This window comes from Mauremys mutica, chromosome 2, assembly GCF_020497125.1.
Source record: "Mauremys mutica isolate MM-2020 ecotype Southern chromosome 2, ASM2049712v1, whole genome shotgun sequence".
In the NCBI taxonomy this organism is placed as follows: domain Eukaryota; kingdom Metazoa; phylum Chordata; order Testudines; family Geoemydidae; genus Mauremys; species Mauremys mutica.
In genome coordinates, this window is record NC_059073.1 from 10,878,615 (window position 1) to 10,898,141 (window position 19,527).

Sequence of the window (19,527 nt, forward strand, 5' to 3'; positions counted from 1 at the left end):
TCCCAGGTCTCTGCATGCAATATACAAAGTGATTCAGCAGCAACGAGTCCTGTGGCACCTTATAGGCTAACAGACGTATTGGAGCATGAGCTTTCGTGCGTGAATACCCACTTCGTTGGATGCATGTGATTCAGTTTCACTGTAAGTGACTGCATGAAATGAGCCCTGATTTGAAGTCAATAAAAGGCCTCCCATTGACTTCAGTGGTCTTTGGATCAAGCCCTTAGTGGATTGAGCATAGGGATGGGAGACTTGGGGCAGTATTTTCAAAGTTGCCTAAGGGATTTAGGTGCCTCATGACCACTAAAATGAATAAGAAACGGGCATTTAAATTCCTTAGGAAGCTTTGAACAATTTTCATTGTTGGATTCTAATCCCAGGTCTATCACTAGTGCACGAGGTAGCACTAAGTAAGTTATTGTCCCTCTCTGCCTCAGTTTCACCAGTTGTAAACTAGTTTACTTACTGCACAGCTAGAGCTAGGTGAATAATACAGTGCAAATAGTTTATTTGATAAATTTCACCTTTTCTTTCCTGCTCACAAATTGCCTGCAAGCAGATTTCGATTTTCTCAAATGCATTCCATATTTGACATTATTCACTTGAATAATTTCTGCAAATAATTTCTGGGCCGTAGCTTATTCATGAGCAAGTTTGCTGCGAGTATTTGACATTTGAAGTTTGAATCTTGGGATTTTTGACTGGACAAAGGTCACACACTACTTTCCCATTCCTCCGTTAGACATGTGCAACTTTTACGATTGGATTTTGTGCAAGAAGATTTGTGATTGTGAATTTCAAATGCGCTTCCTATTCATAGGCTGCAATAATCACTTAACACTTACTGCTTTGATGAACACGTGATTATTATGATTATTTGGGATTTGTATTACTGTAGCAACTAGGAAGCAGGTTGTAGGCCTGGACCCCGTTCTGCTGGGTGCAGTACAAACACAGTCTTACTAGAAAACTAGAATAGTCACTGAAAGCAGCATGAGGCCATTCAAAGAGAATCAGATCAAAACTTTCAGAGCACACGTATGCAGTGTTTTCTGCCTTTTTCCACCCAGCTGTACTCGTAAGTGTCATGTGGCTTTATAATGTATGCAAAGCGCTTTGAACGCATCAGGTTCTATATAAATGCCAATTGTTGTTTGTCTCATTACGTTTGGTTAATATTTAATACTAAAATGCTAATGAGGCTTACTATAAAATAGTGCTGACAAGTGCTAATTATTATTAAAGAGTCTCCTCTAGAATTCTTTGTCCATCTTTCCATGGTTGTATGAATTGCAAACTCAGTTTTTGGTATTTCCTGTATGCCCGGAAACCCCCTGTCCCCCAAAAAGCTGTAAGATGACACTGATTCAGGTTTTGGTTAATAATAAAGACACTGAAGTGGTTATATCCCTTAAATGCAGATTCTATATATGCTCCCCCCCATTCCTTTTATATCTCTATCATCCCATTTGGCTGGAAATTAGCATTATAGGGCAATTTCTGAAAGATGGGAAAAGCAGATGAGAAGAAGAAAGTGAGTTTGGTAAGGCCACATGGTTCCTGTGGTGAATAACCTGCATAGTTAGAGTTTCATTTCTGTTGTGTCAGTTTCCATTTCTCACCCATGTTTAATTTTGAATGCTGTTCAATTGGCCGGCACTGTGCCCCAAATATTTATTCTTTGCTCATCTGCGTGGTTTTGTACTGAGAGTGGAAATCTAAGTTTGGTTCAGGAATTGCTTGTCACTTGTTTTTTAAAAAAAAACAACGGCCCAGTTTCCATGCTCCATTACCCTGATGGAAACCTGGAGAAACACCATTAACATCAATTCTATAACACCAGCTTTGCACCTGGGTACCTGGGAACAAGAGCTGATTCGATGCTGATTGCTATAATCGATGTCAAAGGGACAAGATCAGAGATATCACTAGAGGTTTATATGGGCATTAGACCAGTTTATATTATCAGAGAAAATCTGTCTGCACTTTGGTTAAAATGCATAAGAAGAAATTATATTAAATTGATAACAAATATTAAAAAAATAAAATCTATTGTGTATAGTGTCATTACTCTGAGGGATTCCCTGCGTAATTTACAAACTATGGTGTCAATTCAGAAAAACACTTAAACTAATGCTTAAGCCCTAGGGACCTGAATGGGACTTATGTGTGTGCTTAAAGCTAAGTATGTGCTTAAGTACTGCCCAGAAGGATGAGAGATGCTTTCCTGAATCAGAGCCCATATGTGCCATCCTAGTCATACTGAACTCACTGGGAGTTTTGCCTATGGATGCTTCACTGCGGGAGAAGATGGGCTTGTAGTTAAAACTCTGGACTGGAGCTCAGGAGATGTAAAGCAAAGCAAGCAGGGCACTGCATTTGGTACTTGCTGGCGATTCCAAATGGCCTTCAGATGTAGCCCTATGCAGCACACATGTTGGAGGCATAGCATGTGCTACCGAATGACTGGAAGGGATGTGTGGGCATGGCCCTCAGCAGCCCCATCTTGCTGCTTCACGGTGTCTAGCATCACTGGCAATGCCATCTTGCCTCATGCTTGCATTTAAGGAGCTCAGTTAAATGGATCTGTAGGGATTCTGCCCTCAGTGGTTTCCTGAATTAAATTGCAACCCGCTAACCTCAAGCTATTGTCCACAATATAGAGAGAACCATCATTACACCACTGGACCACATTGCCTCCTTAGATATGTCTCATGGTACATGAGATAGTTGTGAATGTCTAGCAGAAAAAGGGAGTTTGAATCTAATAGATCAGCAATACAAACATGTTAATTTCCAACCCTACTGATACTCATATAGGATCTTGCAAGGTGCTGAGAGCTGATTTCAATGGAAGTAGTGGGTATCCAGGACTCCAAGGAGGCACGCAGCACCCTGCAGGACTGGGCTGTGACCAGGGTTCCGGGGCGGGTGGACAGTGAGATTGCTCAATTAGGGCAAACAGCAAAGAATGGGGCAAACAATCCCAAAAAACTGGTGGTTATTCTAATACTTAGATTCACCAAACCAGCAACAAAACAGCTTCTTCAATACCTTACTTGTTACCCAGAAGCCAGAAATGCAGTTCCCTTAAAGCAACCCAGCCTTGAGCTCTCACCCAGACAGCCAAGTCAATTATGATGAGGATTACTGAAAATCTTATTAATAATATAAAATGTTCTACCAATCCCAAAGGATCGCACACATGACTCGCCAGGTCAATGAATATTTCAGATCCTACCCAAATACACGCTTACAGCCAATTCTTAGTAACTAAACTGAGATTTATTTAAAAAGAAGAGAGAGAGAGTACAGGCTAAAAGGTCAGTATATATACAGGTATGAATAGAGTTCTTAGGTCAGTTTCATTGTATAGATGGTGAGCTTCAGAGTTGCCAAAAAGTTATTTCAGAATTAGTTCCATGGGTCACAGTCCAATGTCCAATATCAGGGTGGCCCAGACTGGAGCTGGGGACCTCAGTCTTGCGATTCAAACTTCCCCTGATGAAGCTTAAGCAGATCTGAGATAACAGGATCAGAGCCCTAGAGTTCTTTTTATAGTTCTTTGGCAGTCTCTTGACGGCAGGCATTCCTTGAGCTCAGCATTGTGGCTTTGAAGTAGAATCACCTATTTCTTCTGTATACACAGGTAACTGGTTGCATTTATCAGCATAAGGTAATTATTCATTAAGCACTTCATAGACAGTTTACTACCGACTTCAAAGAGAAACATAGACAATGATGTTATTACATTCAGGTTTCATCTTAATGTTAATATTTCCTTTTTGATCCCTGAAACAATAGACTAGAATAACAGACAGGAACGGTCTGTTTACATGGTTAACATCTAACAAGATATAGGTAAACACATACAACTAGTATTTACCTCTAATTCTTTAACAATACAGGTTTGCATTTCAAAGCTCTAGTCTATCTAACGTGAAATAGCCCTAATTACCATTTATATACTTTTCTATCATGTCTCTAAAGGTAGAATTTGGGTCATTTAGCCCGCTAGATGCTTAACCCTTTCTGGCTTAATGTCACAGTTGCCAAAATGCTGTTATTCCAATGCAGCACACAGACCATGAAGATGAGGGGAACAATGAAGAAAGAGGTTTAGTAGTGATGGCCCTAACCTGGGACTTGTGAGACCAGGTTCCGTTCCCTGCTCCACTACAGTCTTCCTGTGTACCAATGGGCAAGTCGTTTAGTCTTTCCACGACCTTGTTCCTCATCTGTAAAATGGGGTTAATTGCATTGCCTTACCCCACAGGGCACATTCAAGATTGTGAGGTGCTCAGATACTAACAGTGATGGGCACCATCTGAGAGAGAAATAGTCACCGTTGTCTTACATGCTTCATTGCGTTTTCATGCACAGGCTGTAAATTACAATACCAGAGAGATCTGGACATATTAACAGCTAGGGACTGATTCTGATTAAACTGGGAAGGAGTTTATTATTTCATAGATGCAAAAGGACCTATTTTCCCCTGAAGCATTTAGAGGGATGTATTCTTGTCAGGGCACCCTATGTCATTTCAGAACGCCTTATGCCATCTGGAAGAACCAGCTCAAGGTATCTGTGTCACAGCATGCTAAATTACAGGAAGGTTTTAAGCTTCTAAATAATTGCTTTTGCAGAGGGAAAACCAATGTTCTCTGGCCTGTTTTAATTTCCCTTCCCCATTTGTATGGCTGATGTATGCCTAAAGTGTCACATTAAAAGGCACTGTACTTTCTGCCCCAGTGCCATTTTAACAGTCTTAATCCTGGCAAAATCAATGACTGTTCAACAGACTCAGCATCAGGGAGAGCTTGAAAACTCTATTTGTTTGTTATAAACCAACAGGCTGGAAATCATGAGAGCAACAAATCAGGATTGATACGCTGTGCGGTCTGGCACGGAAGAACAGTGCCTTGCAGCAAGAAGGGGATTGCTTGGAAAGCAACGGCACAGCAGAGGGAGGCAGACTTTATGGCAGTTTTGGAACAGAAGCACGTTGTTGTGTTCCCACCAGTGGAAATTTGGGGGGGAATTCAAAATTCTGCTGAAACGTTTTCATCGTTGTTATTTTTCTGCAAAGATTTTTTTAACAAAGAAAACCCTGATTGCCCCCCTTCCTCCTAAAATACTGAAGGTTTTTTTTTCCATAAGACATGTCCACCATTTTTGGCCAACTCTAGTTCAGAGATTTGGCCTTGCCTGGATAAGCACTGAGGGTCTGGATATTTCTGTAATCCATACCTGAACATCTCGGTTCTTGGCACGTCTCCTAAAAACAGACTTTCCTGCCAGATTTCTAGTAACTGGATTGTCAGCCTAGCACTGGATTGGAAAGCCCTCCTGGGATTGTATTAGCATTCTAAACACAGTTACTTGCTGTAAGGGACTGAGCTGTGTGGGACTCTTGAGGGGCATGAAAAGTTACAGCTACTAGAAGTGAAAGATGTGTGTAATGCAAATGGCTTAGATAACTGGTTAGGTCATTTTGTATCTTCAGAGATACAAAAAAGTTGACAATAATAAGAATGAGTGAAGCTCACAATGATTGGAGGTTCAATTGATTCCCTCAGAGATACTTATGTCTCTGAATCTCCTGGCTCTTCAAAACTGGGATGGAAGTCTAGTAAGAACAGGTTTACGTGAAAGATTTCTTGTATCTCCTACTTTGTCCAGGCTGAAGGACAGCCATTCTTGGAGATCGTTCTGCTCTTCTGCATCCTATCCCAGTCGGAAACAAGAGCAGAGGTAGGTGAAAATGAAAACAATTGGTGAAGTCCTGACTCCACTGAAGACAATGGGAGTTTTGCCAGGATTTTGGCCAGTGTATCCAAATCTTTCCTAAACTTCAAAACCGATTCAGTTCAAGTTTAGAACAAATTAAGTTTGGGGATGTTATTATTTGACCCAGTCAACTCTGAATGAAAGGACCTTTTATTTTAAAATCAAGGAAAAGCAACAAAAAAGGTAAAAAGCCAAGTCTTCATGAGGGAGCACATTGTGTCTCTCTCTTTCGTCTTTAATAAGCTACAGCAACTCAGAGAACAAAATGGCCACTATCATTGCAATTCCTAGAAAGTTAAAGGTGCAGTACACACACAATAAGGGCATGCCAGGTTCATAGCTATGCCACATGTATCGGAATCTACACATGAACTCAGCAAATCCTGTGGAGTCAAAGGAAAATGTACTCCTTGAGGAACGAAAGCAGTGGAAACGCCATCACCCCGCTAATCCCGATAGAGTGACTAGCAAAGCCATCTTTATAACATGCCATTGCGGAATACTGTAGCACTGAAAAGAGCTTCTTAATAGGTCATAGATCATATGGACATGCAGTGACAGACCACCTGCCATCAGTAGGCATTGAGGGACCTTGCAGGATCAGCAAAAATTGATAAGGAAATTCTACTTACACAAATGAGAAGAAGTGAGAGATCCCCAGGCTCAGTAAACCCTTTCTGCTTAGAGATCACCTGCCCTTCTCAGTCCCGGTTTGCAAGATTTCTATGCCCAGTTAGAAATAAAGACAGTGCCAATTTCTGCTGTTAAACACATTCTCTTTTTTAAAAAACACACTTAGGCACAAAGCCATGGATCTTGCTTAGTGGGTGGTTATACTTGTATGTAAAGAGTGGAGATTAAATTAAGCATCGCGGAAGGTAGTGCATCTTTTCTGGGCAATTACACATACCTTGTATAATCTAATGAGCTGTTACTGGGCTCTAATGTAACATTTAAAGAGGGTTATTGTCTTTTTTCACAGTTTGCTGGTTTGTAGATGTTAATTGATTTCCCAGGGAAAGTTCTCCCCCCTCACCCCATCCCTAAAGCCTTCCACCTCCTTTAAAAAAATACGGAAATAGAAATGTAGGCAAGAAAGAGACTACAGTCATCAGTGATTAAATACTGCACCTTTAAAGGAAAGCTTAGCTCAGAAATATCTTCCCGTCGTAATCTCCAATAATAATAATACTTAACTCTTATATCCACAGAGCTCAAAGGACGACAGTATCAAATAATATGAATAGGTTTTCTTTTCTTTCAAAAACTGTCAGTATTAAAAATACTGCAATTTTCTGCTACAATGGCCCCCCAAAGTCTGTGAATTACAGTGGGACTCATACAGTTGTTTAGGCCGCAGAAGACTGCAGTAGGGTTGTGAAGTAGATTAATTTCCCCAAATCTTCCCTCTCCTGTGTGCCTGAAAATTACAACAGGTCCCCAGAGACAGGGACCATGGCTTTGATGAAAGGGGTGGTTTGGACTTGTTCCTGTTTCCATAGAACATACATTAAAAAGAAAGACATTCCTCACAATAGACATCAACACATTGATCTCACATCTCAGCCCTGCACCGTACCCTGTATGTTAGCACACCTGACTCCTCTTGGTTTCACGGAGGATGCGAATTCTGGACACCCACCCAGTGTCTGCAGAACTCTGTTAAATTGAGTAGGGATTCTGTGAGCGGACCACTTACCTGGGCCCAGAGAATGTAAGCTTGACAGTCCCAGTTTGTATGGGGGCTCCTGGAGGGTTGGGCTTGGAGACTGGGCTATGATCTCCAGCCTCAAGAAGTCCCTTCCAGCATAGGGCTAACGCATATCATTGGGAATGGTCCAAGTGCCACTACCATGATGTACCTGTTCTGTGGGTAAATAAATGATGGCGCTTTCAGGGCTGTCAGCCCAGCACTTTTCCTCAGCTGGATTCCCCTATCCAGATCATTCCTTCCAGCACTTCCTTCATTAACATATCTTAAAAGGGCACTGTAGCTGACTAGGTTGGCTGAACTTCAGATGGATGGCTGGAGAGTATATTTTTCAGCTCTCCATGTGCTAAGATGAACAGTACCAGTTTTGGTGGTGCTAAGCGGGTAGTTATACAGAGAAATGCCTGCTTTGGATTCCCCGCCATCTAAAAACAAACCTAGTACAGACGACTTGCATGCCCGTGCAGTGTAGATTATAGGACTAGAGAGTTTGGAGAGACAATTGTACTGAGCAGCAAATGAAGATCATAAGAGTAGGGAGCTAGTAGGCAAGGTGTATCATTCTAGCTCCTGTTTCTTTTGGTTCAATAAGTGACAACAAATGGATATTGGGAGTTCTTTAAAGTGTGCGTTACAGGAGTTATAGGTGGGACTGGTAGCACTGCCTATTATTGATGTTGCTTGTCATGTTCTATTATAAGTCTCTGTTTTTCAGTTGTTTATAACTCTGGCAAATTTTAATCATTCAGGCTGAAATGTTTCACGATGGGGGTCTGTAGACTATGTCTAAGGGGTCCACAAATGTTTGTCGTTACCATAGAACAGTGGTTTTCAAACTGTGGTCCGTGGACCTCTGGGGTGTGTGCAGACTACATCTAAGATTTCCAAAGGGGTCCACACACCTCCATTCAACAGTTTTTTTAGGGGTTCACACATGAAAAAGGTTGAAGACCATTGGTCTAGTTAATACTTAGTCCTGCCTCAGTGCAGGAGACTGGACTAGCCTATCAAAGTCCTTTCCAGTCCTACATCTCTATGATTCTATAGGGTAGACTGAGATTGGATGAGAAGTCCAGAGAGGGAAACTAGGACTGGGAGCCAATGGATGGATAGGGGCAGGCAAAGATCAGAAGATGAGCCAGGATTGGGGAACTGCAACTGGATGGGCAAGGAAACTAGGACAGACACGATAAGACTGAGGAGCGGAGGCTGGGACTGGGTAGGCAAGGAGAATGGGATTGGGACAAGGAGCCTTGTGTGGGGAAGAGACAGGACAGAGACAGGTGGATGCAGATGGGGCAGAAGTGGGCACACTTGGAGGAAATGGTCAGAAGACTCTGCCACTGGAGCCCACACCCCTCCAGAGTGTGGAATGGAACTTAAGATTCCCGAGTGTCCCCATTGCTGTTAGGAAATAATTGTGGAACCCACTGGCGGATGTATGTCTGCTCTCTATCTAGTGCTGGTCCAAATAGAGGATGACAACCTACTGCTCCTATCAGTTACTTTGTTAGCTCAAGTGGTAGAGGTCTGTGTGGTGGATCTAAAGGTTCCTTCCCTGATGATGAAGGGTGTAGCTGTCAATATGAGGCCACATGATGGAATTTATGTTTTTTCAGCTTGCTTTTTTAAACACTTAGGTCATTACCCACACAAAGCTATGTTAAAAGAACACTATTAAGGTTGCAAGTTAAGCACCCTGTGAAGGGGGGGTTACTCCAAAAAGGTGGTGAAATGGTTAATACGGGCCTGAGAGGCCAATTAACACACCTGCTTGTGTTTGGAGGGTGGGCCAGGCCCAATTAAAGATGAGTCCCAGCTGGGGGAGGAGCTGGTTGGTTTCTATAATGGGAGAAAGCCCAGAGTAGAAGAGACTTCAGCGACAGAGGGGGAAAATACTGTAGCTCCTCTTTGGGTAGTAGCGAGCAGAGAAATTGGGAGGGAGTTTACACCCTAGCCATGACAGCAGAGGGTTGCAAGAATGAAGGGGATTCTTGAAATGGGCCTGAGAAAAGGACAACCCATGGGCATGTGGTGGACTGGAGCTGAGGATCTAGACAAGGACAAGACTCCAGGGAGGTAGTTCCTGAGAGTCAGTGGAATAGAGACCTGGGAGGCCCCAGGATGCGTTAAAAGTTCAATCCATGAGAAGGGGCCAAAGTTGCTTTAATTGTGGCTGATGTTTGAGTTTGGTTAAAAGACTCCAAGGAGAAGCCCTGGGGTTGCAGCTCTGATAGGACAGTGGAACAAAAGAGGCGCCCAAGAGGTCAGAAGATAGCAAACGGGATGACACAGTATCGTGTAGAACACTGTCCATGTGGCATAATGATACCCCAGAAGGGGAGTGACTTTAAAATGACCTGGCCGTAGGGCCAGGTCTCAAGAAGAGAGACCATGGCAGGGCCGGAGCAGCTGTCATTGGTGAGGCGCTATATAACGAACAAGCTGCTGTGTCAAGCCCAGCCACCAGGGGCACACCCGCGGTGAGTGCAGTCTTTTACACATCCCCCAGTTAGGACATGTCAGAACTGAGGTCGCCTGTGCAAGTCAGCCCTCTGGTGTGCATGCATTATATACAGTCTTTAATTTCATGATCGGATCTTATTTTTAACACAGGACGTCTGCCTCCTTCAGTGCACAGATTGGACCTGCTCTCAGGATGAATCAGGGTTGTGGATTAAAAGAGGTTCTGTCTGTAGGACTACTGGCTCCTCTGTTGCAGAAATTGGAAGGTGTGTGGTGAATGAGACGGGATCGCAGGAAAAGAAAAAACAGTCTCATGGTTAAGGCACTTGAATGCTGCCTTGGAGAATTGGATTCTCTCCCTGCCTCTGCAAGTCACTTAAACCAAACTTTTAAGATATGCTCACTAATTTTCTGTTCCTCATTTTCTGGGTTCCTGATTTAAGAACCCGAGGGTCTGATCTGTAGAAGTGCTGAGCACTCATAGCGATAATTGAAGTCAATGGGAGCGGTGGCTATAAATGTCAAAAACAAGAGCTGCTGAGCACTTGAAAACCTGCCCTCTGGTCATTTAGCATGTGCTAAAAGGCTTGAAATCCCAAATTCAGAGCACTGTACAGAAACAGCCATTCACTGTTCCTTGCTCAACAGCCAGTAAAATAGAGAGAGAGAGAGAGAGAGAGTCAGATATCAATCATCTGCTAATAGCACTTATCCTTTAGATATGGGTATATCAGTGCATCAGATGGATGCTTTAGTGTTGGTGGCAGTTTCCGCTTGGGTGAGAGGCAAACATTTTCACATCCACCAGCATGAACAAGGTCAGTTTGCAAATAGAAACTGGTAACCCAAGGTGATGCCAGCGCTGCTGTCAGCAGAGAGCATGTGTTTCCAACTGTTATAATTCAGTCCAAGCCTGTCACACAACCAAGCGTGGGAATGTCTGAATTCCTGACAATACCTGACCCCACATGGCAGACCCCTGCTCGGGGGACTGTCCATCACTTTAATACATGGAACAAATGGCAGGGAGTTTCCCTGAAACTGTCATATGCTGGCATCTGGCAAAGGAATCATCCCGTGCCCCCCCTACCACTGACCCCTGGCTTGGCACACAAAGGAGCTCACATTTGCATAAGCAATAAAAGTGTAATTAAAATCACCAACACATTAAACTCACAATGAAATCATTAGGAATGTTGCTGCCCTTGGGCAAAAAGGAAAAGCTATAACAAGCCATCGGTAGTTAGAATCCAATTAAACATGCCTATTAAGTTGTCCATTATCGGCACTGACCATTGTAAATAAAAAATATTTATAGCTATTGGCCATGGTGTTAACTGCTAAATAAATACATAAATATTCCTTCTACACTTAATGATGGCTAGGTATACAGATCGTCTATTTGCTCCGTACAAAGAGCTTCCAGGTATTTTGAGCATGAAAAGCATTACAGAAAACCAGAGTCAGTTCTCTCCTAAGCATTCATTTCTGCTCTTTTTCATGTAAGTACACTTTTCTGGACCTGAACAAGTGTTTGTCTGTTATTGAAATCTAGTTCTGAAATAATCTTCCCTGCAATTATTAATCCTTTGTAATTAAACTGGATATTTCTGGAAATATCTGTGTGTCTCTTCGGTGAATAGGACCAAGATTTTCAAAAGGGATGAGTGATTTTTGGGTACCTTAAATGTTTTGGGGTGCCCAACTTGTGACAGCTTAAAGTGGCCTGATTTTCAGAGGGTGGGTGGTCAAGTATCTTCAAGACTCAAAAATGAAGGCACCCAAAATCACTAAGGGCCTAGATTGTCAAAGGAATATAGGTGCCTAACTCCAATTGAGTTCAATGGGAGTTAGGCGCCTATCTCTCTCTAAAGATCTGAGCCTAATCACTTTTGAAAATCTTGGCCTGGGTGTCTAAAATTAGGATCCTAAGGCCATCTTTTGGCACCAAAATAAATGGCTGGATTTTCACATATGTTGAGAAATCAGCAGCTCCCACTCATTTCAGATAGAGCAACACTTTTGAAAACATAACGAATGTTCATCAACATGAGTTTATGGAAAATAGATCCTGTTAAGCTAATTTGATATAATTTATTATGAGATTACAAGTTTGGTTGATAAAGGTAATAGAGTTGATATAATATACTTAGACTTCTCTAAGGTGTTTGACTTCGTACCATATAGCAGTTTGATTAAAAAATATAAAATTAACATGGCACATATTAAATGGATTAAAAGCTGGCTATCTTAATATTGTAAACAGGGAACAATCATTGAGTGGGTGTGTTTCTAGTGGGGTCTCGCAGGGATCCCTTCTTGGCCCTATACTATTTAACATTTTTATCAATGACCTGGAAGAAAATATAAAGTTATCCCTGATAAAGTTGGCAGATGCCACAAAAATTGGAGGAGAGGTAAATAATGAAGAGGACATGTCATGAATACAGAGTGATCTGGATCTCTTGGTAAAATTGGGTGCAAGCAAACAATATATATTTTAATACAGTGAAATGTAAATATATACATCTAGGAACAAAGAATGGAGGCCATACTTACAGAATGGGGGACTCTACCCTGGGAAGCAGTGACTCTGAAAAACATTCAGCGGATAATCAGCTGAACAAGAGCTTCCAGTGAGACTTTGTGGCCAAAAGGACTAATACGATCCATGGATGCATAAACAGGTGAAGCTCGAGTAGGAATAGAGATGTTATTTTACCTTTGTATTTGGCACTGGTGAGACTGCTGCTGGAATACGGTGTCCAGTTCTGGTGTCCACAATTCAAGAAGGATGTTGAAATATTCGAGACGGTTCAGAGAAGAGTCACAAGAATGATTAAAGGATTGGAAAACATGCCTGATTGTGATTGAACTTCTTGAGTCTATCATCTTAACAAAGAAAATGTGATGTGATTATTGTCTATAAGGGCTTTTCGATGGGCTTTTCAATCCAGCATAACAATATCCAATGGCTGGAGTTGGAGCTAGACAAATTCAGACTGGAAATGAAGTGCAAATTTTAAAGGGGGAAGGTAATTAACCATAGAATCATAGGACTGGAAGGGACCTTGAGAGGTCATCTAGTCCAGTCCCCTGCAGTCATGGCAACACTAAGTATTATCTAGACCATCCCGGACAGGTGTCTAACCTGCTCTTAAAAATCTCCAATGATGGAGATTCCACAACCTCCCTAGGCAATTTATTCCAGTGCGTAACCACTCTGACAGTTAGGACGTTTTTCTTAATGTCCAAACTAAACCTCTCTTGCTGCAGTTTAAGCACATTGCTTCAGAGGTTAAGAAAAACAATGTTTCTCCCTCCTCCTTGAAACAATCTTTTATGTACTGTTATCATGTCCCCTCCCAGTCTTCTCTATTCCAGACTAAACAAACCAAATTTTTTCAATATTCTCTCATAGGTCATATTTTCCAGACCTTTAATCATTTTTGTTGCTCTTCTCTGGACTCCAATTTGTCCACATCCCTCCTGAAATGTTGCACCCAGAACTGGACACAATACTCCAGTTGAGGCCTAATCAGCACAGAGCAGAGGGGAAGAATTATTTCTCTTTTCTTGCTTACAACACTCCTGCTAATACATCCCAGAATGATGTTCACTTCTTTTGCAACAGCGTTACACTGTTGACTCATATTTAGCTTGTCGTCCACTATGATCCCCAGATTCCTTTCTACAATACTCCTTCCCAGGTAGTCATTTCCCATTTTGTATGTGTGCAACTGACTGTTCCTTCCTAAGTGGAGTACTTTGCATTTGTCCTTATTGAATTTCATCCTATTTACTTCAGATCATTTCTCCAGTTTGTCCAGATCATTTTGAATTTTAATCCTACCCTCCAAAGCACTTGCAACCCCTCCCAGCTTGGTATCGTCCACAGACTTTATAAGTGAACTCTTTATGCCATTATCTAAATCATTTATTAAGATATTGAACAGAACCGGACCCAGAATTGATCCCTGTGGGATCGTACTCGTTATGCCCTTCTGGCATGACTGTGAACCACTGATAACTACTGTCTGTTAATGGCTTTCCAACCAGTTATGTACCCACCTTATAGTAGCTTCATCTAGGTTGCATTTCCCTAGTTTGTTTATGAGAAGGTCATATGAGACAGTATCAAAAGCTTTACTAAAGTCAAGATATACCACATCTATCACTTCCCCCCTATCCACAAGGCTTGTTACCCTGTCAAAGAAAACTATCAGGTTGGTTTGACATGATTGGTTCTTGACAAATCCACACTGACTGTTACTTATCACCTTATTATCTTCTAGATGTTTGCAAACTGATTGCTTAATTATTTGCTCCATTATCTTTCCGGGTACAGAAGTTAAGCTGAATGATCTGTAATTCCCTGGGTTGTCCTTATTTCCCTTTTTATAGATGGGCACTATATTTGCCCTTTTCCAGTCTTCTGGAATCACTCCCATCTTCCATGACTTTTCAAAGATAATTGCTAATGGCTCAGGTATCTCGTCAGTCAGTTCCTTGAGTATTCTAGGATGCATTTCATCAGGCCCTGGTGACTTGAAGACATCTAATTCGTCTAAATAATTTTTAACTTGTTCTTTCCCAATTTTAGCTTCTTCTGATCCTACCTCATTTTCCCTGGTATTCACTATGTTAGATGTCCACTCACCACCAACCTTCTTGGTGAAAATCGAAACAAAGAAGTCATTAAGCACCTCTGCCATTTCCACATTTTCTGTTATTGTTTTCCTCCTCTCATTGAGTAACGGGATTCTTGGTCTTCCTCTTGATTCTAATGTATCTGTAGAATATTTTCTTGTTACCCTTTAAGTCTCTAACTAGTTTGATCTCGTTTTGTGCCTTGGCCTTTCTAATTTTGTCCTTACATACTTGTGTTATTTGTTTATATTCATCCTTTGTAATTTGACCTAGTTTCCACTTTTTGTGGGACTCTTTTTTGATTTTTCGATAATTGAAGATCTCCTGGTTAAGACAGGGTGGTCTCTTGCCATAGTTCCTATCTTTCCTACGTGGTGGGATAGTTTGATCTTGTGCCCTTAACAATATCCCAAGGGTTATCCATCATGGCCATTTAAAAATCAAAATGGGATTGTTGGATTGTTTTGCATAAGAGTGTGAGAAACTGACATGCAAGTTTCAAGGATGAAGCTAGTTCTTATCTGCTGGGAGGCAATAACAGGATAATGAATTAGAGGGTTGGCCAGGATGTTAAATAGCCAATAAAGTTACAGCTGTGCCTGTCTGCACCTTATTAACCAATTAGCAATTGCTTGATTGCCTGCATTAATTGTATAAATAAAAGCATGCTGGAAATAAATAAAAAACTCTCTGCTTATAATCACATGGGTTGTCAAACTCTGTCCATGCTCCTCTGCGATGCAACATGGGATGTTATTCTAAAAGATCTGCTCTCAGAAATGTTTTGGGGGAGTACTATGCCCTGTATTACACAGGCGGTCAGACTAGATTGTCACAATGGTCCCTTCTGGTCCTATGAATCTATGAAAATCAGGCCTCTTTTTAACGTCTCTAAATATGAACCTGGGAACCTAACTTTTGGCACCCACTTTTGACAATCTTGGCCAAGGTCTACTGATTCCTGAAGTAGCAATTCCTATGAATGTTCTAGAGTGCCAGTGAACTCGTACCACCTCCTGGTTTTGGTACTTTTGGGAACAAGAGTAAAGAATATTGTTTCATCTCTATGGCTAATAATAATGTAGCCTACCTATGCAGCCCTTTTCATCCATAGCTTTCAAAGTGCTTTGCAAAGACAGGCAAATTTTATCCCTTTTCTATTGTTGAGGAAAAGGAGGCACAGAGAGGCTAAGTGAAAGGTGATACAGTAACTTGGGTCCAGATCCTCAAAGGTATTTAGGCACTTGACTTAAATATGTGTGTCCAAGCCAGCACTGGAACTTGGGCTCTCTGATTCCTGTGCTTGTTCTGATAGATTATGGTGTCAATTGATAGCTAAAAAATCTTTGCTGTCCATAAATTGGCAGTTACCTACCCCCACCATTGCCCCAGTGTTCAGATGCCTTTGGATCCTTGCATGGGTAACTTAAAAGTTCTCTAATTACAATACAACAGCAAGACCTCTTCAAATTGAGTGGAGCACTATCCATGGTGGTAAAATATTACCTTGTGGTTCCCTTAATCTGAGCTGCTCTGTTCACTGTCATAGGCTTCACTGATCTGTCTAGTATGTCTATTTAGCTTGTTTAATTTTCATGCAACTGCTTTATCAGTCTAACTGCATGATGTCTGAAATGACAACATCATCATGTGTATATGATATTAGTGAACTTGCAAACCCAGAACCAGGTTTAACCAGTGTTTTTAGAGACTCCCAAGGCATCTGAGCCATCAACCATTGCACAAATCAATCTGGATGAGATGCCTATGAAAATCACTTAGCAGTAGCTATCTGAAAACAGTTTCAAGCAGTTTCCTTATTTGGAGATAGCTCCTTTAAGACTCAGTTTAGTTTAATTCTTAAAGCAAATTTACAATGAGGGAAAGAACAGATTACACTCTGTTTTCAGGGTGTGGAGCAGACTGTAGACCTGGTTGTCCCACCTGCTGTGTGTGGACCACCCTTCCCCAAATTTAGTAAGTTCCACAAAGGAGCAGCTGCTGTGGGGCTCCCTGCAGCCTTGTGCAGAAGCAGCTAGGGTTCACAGTGACCAGGAGGGCTGGCCATTGGGTTAGTAGGTGGGAACAGAGCACAGCCGCAGAATCCAGCCCAGCATGGCTTGGTTCTCTCCAAAGTCTTGTGGCACAAAGAGGACTAAAAAGTGAAGTGGTCACAGGGAACTTTAAAGTAGGCATCTTGGTGCTTTAAGCAGCTGTGTACTGCCAAGTGGTGGGCCTGTGCCGTGCATCTTTATTGGCTTGGACATGGGTAGCAGGCTGTTACTGTATTCCTGCTGGGTGCTTACCAGTACATCCCTGCTCCACTCAGTTGTCTGTGTCATTTCATTGATCGTTCCCTGGTTGGAGCAGTCATATTTCTATGATCAAGCCCAGCTCACGTGTGCTTTTTGGCTGATACCCAGAGAGAGGAAAGACAGATTGTGATTCCCAATATCATAATGAGCCTGATCCTGCAGCCATTAAAGTCAATGGTAAAAAAAACCTCTCATGGTCTTCAGTGGGCAAGAATCAGGTACTAAGCCAGTTTACACTCAGCAGAATCCAGTATGAAGTTAGCCTGGTATGTTTTATGCATTTAGGCCCTGATTCTACAGATGGAAATCAATGAGGTAGGCACAGGGGTCACACTGCAGAATTGGGGTTTCATTTGTCTCTATAATTGAGTCTTCTTCAGCTTAAGGTGTGCCTAAGAGATCCTCAAGAAGTGCAAACAGGCTGGCCTATAACAGCATAACATGCTATATAAGTTTTCAGGGGGAAAAAACCCCATGACCTTTGATTAAAAATGGAGCTATTTGGCAGGGACAACACACTCGCACATATTTTGAACAATGAAAATCCGATGGCCTTCTTCTTGACTAATTAATGCAGAATGTCAAATCAGAAATCAGCAAGTTAGGCAGAATAACAAAACAAAAAAATTAATTAGCTTTTCGTAAAGATCATAAAGTGCAAGAGAATCCGGCGGAAGGAAAATGTTAATAATTACACACTGTTCTTTGAACTCTAATTAAAATGTTGAATTAAAAAGTTACAAAGAAAATATTAACAGCCATGTTACGCACAGGAAAATCAGTCAGAGCAATAACAGGAGAAAAGAAAAAGGGTGGAAAACATTTGGAATTTGAAAAAGTATGTTGAGACACATTTTCACCTGTCAAAGGTCCTGATTTGGGCAGGTGTGTTCCTGATTAGGAAGGGTGGGTACTTAACTTTAAACACGTATTAAAGTCCCAAGGAAGCCAATGGGGACCTAAGCACATGCTTAACTTTAATTGAGAAGTGCTGGATTTTGGCACATGCTTAATTGCTTTCCTGAATCAGGCCTTAGCTTTCTTTGACAGGCTAACAAGCCTTGTGGATATGGGGAAGCGGTAGATGTGGCATATCTTGATTTAGTAAAGCTTTTGATACTGTCTCACATGACCTTCACAGAAACAAACTAGGGAACTGCAACCTAAATGGAGCTACTATAAGGTGGGTGCAAAACTGGTTGGAAAGCCATTATGAGAAATTAGTTATTAGTGGTTCACAGTCATGCCAAAAGGGCATAATGAGTGCGATCCCACGCCAAGCACATGCTTGGGGCGGCATGCTGCGGGGGGCGCTCTGCCGGTCTCCTGCGGGAGGTCCACCGGAGCCACCCGCCGCCCTCCCGGTGGCCGGCAGAGCGCCACTCGCGGCATGTCGCTGTGCTTGGGGCGACGAAATGTCTAGAGCCGCCCCTGCCCACAGGGATCAATTCTGGGTCTGGCTCTGTTCAATATCTTCATCAGGGATTTAGATAATGGCATAGAGAGTACACTTATAAAGTTTGCAGATGATACCAAGCTGGAAGGGGTTGCAAGTGCTTTGAAGGATAGGATTAAAATTCAAAATGATCTGGACAAAATGGAGAAATGATCTGATGTAAATAGGATGAAATTCAATAAAGGCAAATGCAAAGTATTCCACTTAGGAAGGAACGATCCATTGAACACATATAACATGGGAAATGACTGCCTAGGAAGGAGTACTGCACAAAAGGATCTCGGGGTCATAGTGGATCACAAGCTAAATATGAGTCAACAGTGTAACGCTGTTGCAAAAAAAGCGCACATCATTCTAGGATGTTTTAGCAGGAGTGTTGTAAGCAAGACACGAGAAGTAATTCTTCCACACTACTCTGCGCTGATTAGGCTTCAGCTGGAGTTTTGTGCCCAGTTCTGGGCACCACATTTCGGGAAAGATGTGGACAAATTGGAGTAAGTCCAGAGAAGAGCAACAAAAATGATTAAAGGTCTAGAAAACATGACCTATGAGGGAAGATTGAAAAAATTGGGTTTGTGTAGTCTGGAGAAGAGAAGATGGAAAGGGGACATGATAACAGTTTTCAAATACATAAAAGGTTGTTACAAGGTGGAGGGAGAAAAATTGTTTTTCTTAACCTCTGAGGCTAGGACAAGAAGCAAAGGGCTTAAATTGCAGCAAGGGAGGTTTCGGCTGGACATTAGGAGAAACTTCCTAGCTGTCAGGGTAGTTAATAAATTGCCTAGGGAGGTTGTGGAATCTCCATCATTGGAGATTTTTAAGAGCAGGTTAGACAAACACCTGTCAGGGATGGTCTAGCTAATACTCAGTCCTGCCATGAGTGCAGGGGACTGGACTAGATGACCTCTCAAGGTCCCTTACAGTTCTATGATTCTAATATAATTCTGGAGTGCATTAACAGGATCATCATATGTAAAGACATTGAATGTAAATGGTTCCACTCTACTTGGCAATGGTGAGGTCTCAGTTGGAGTACTGTGTCCAGTTTTGGGCACCACACTTTAAGAAACATGTGGACAAACAGAGAACGTCCAGAGGAGAGCTACAAAAATGATAGAAAAGAACATAACCTATGAGGT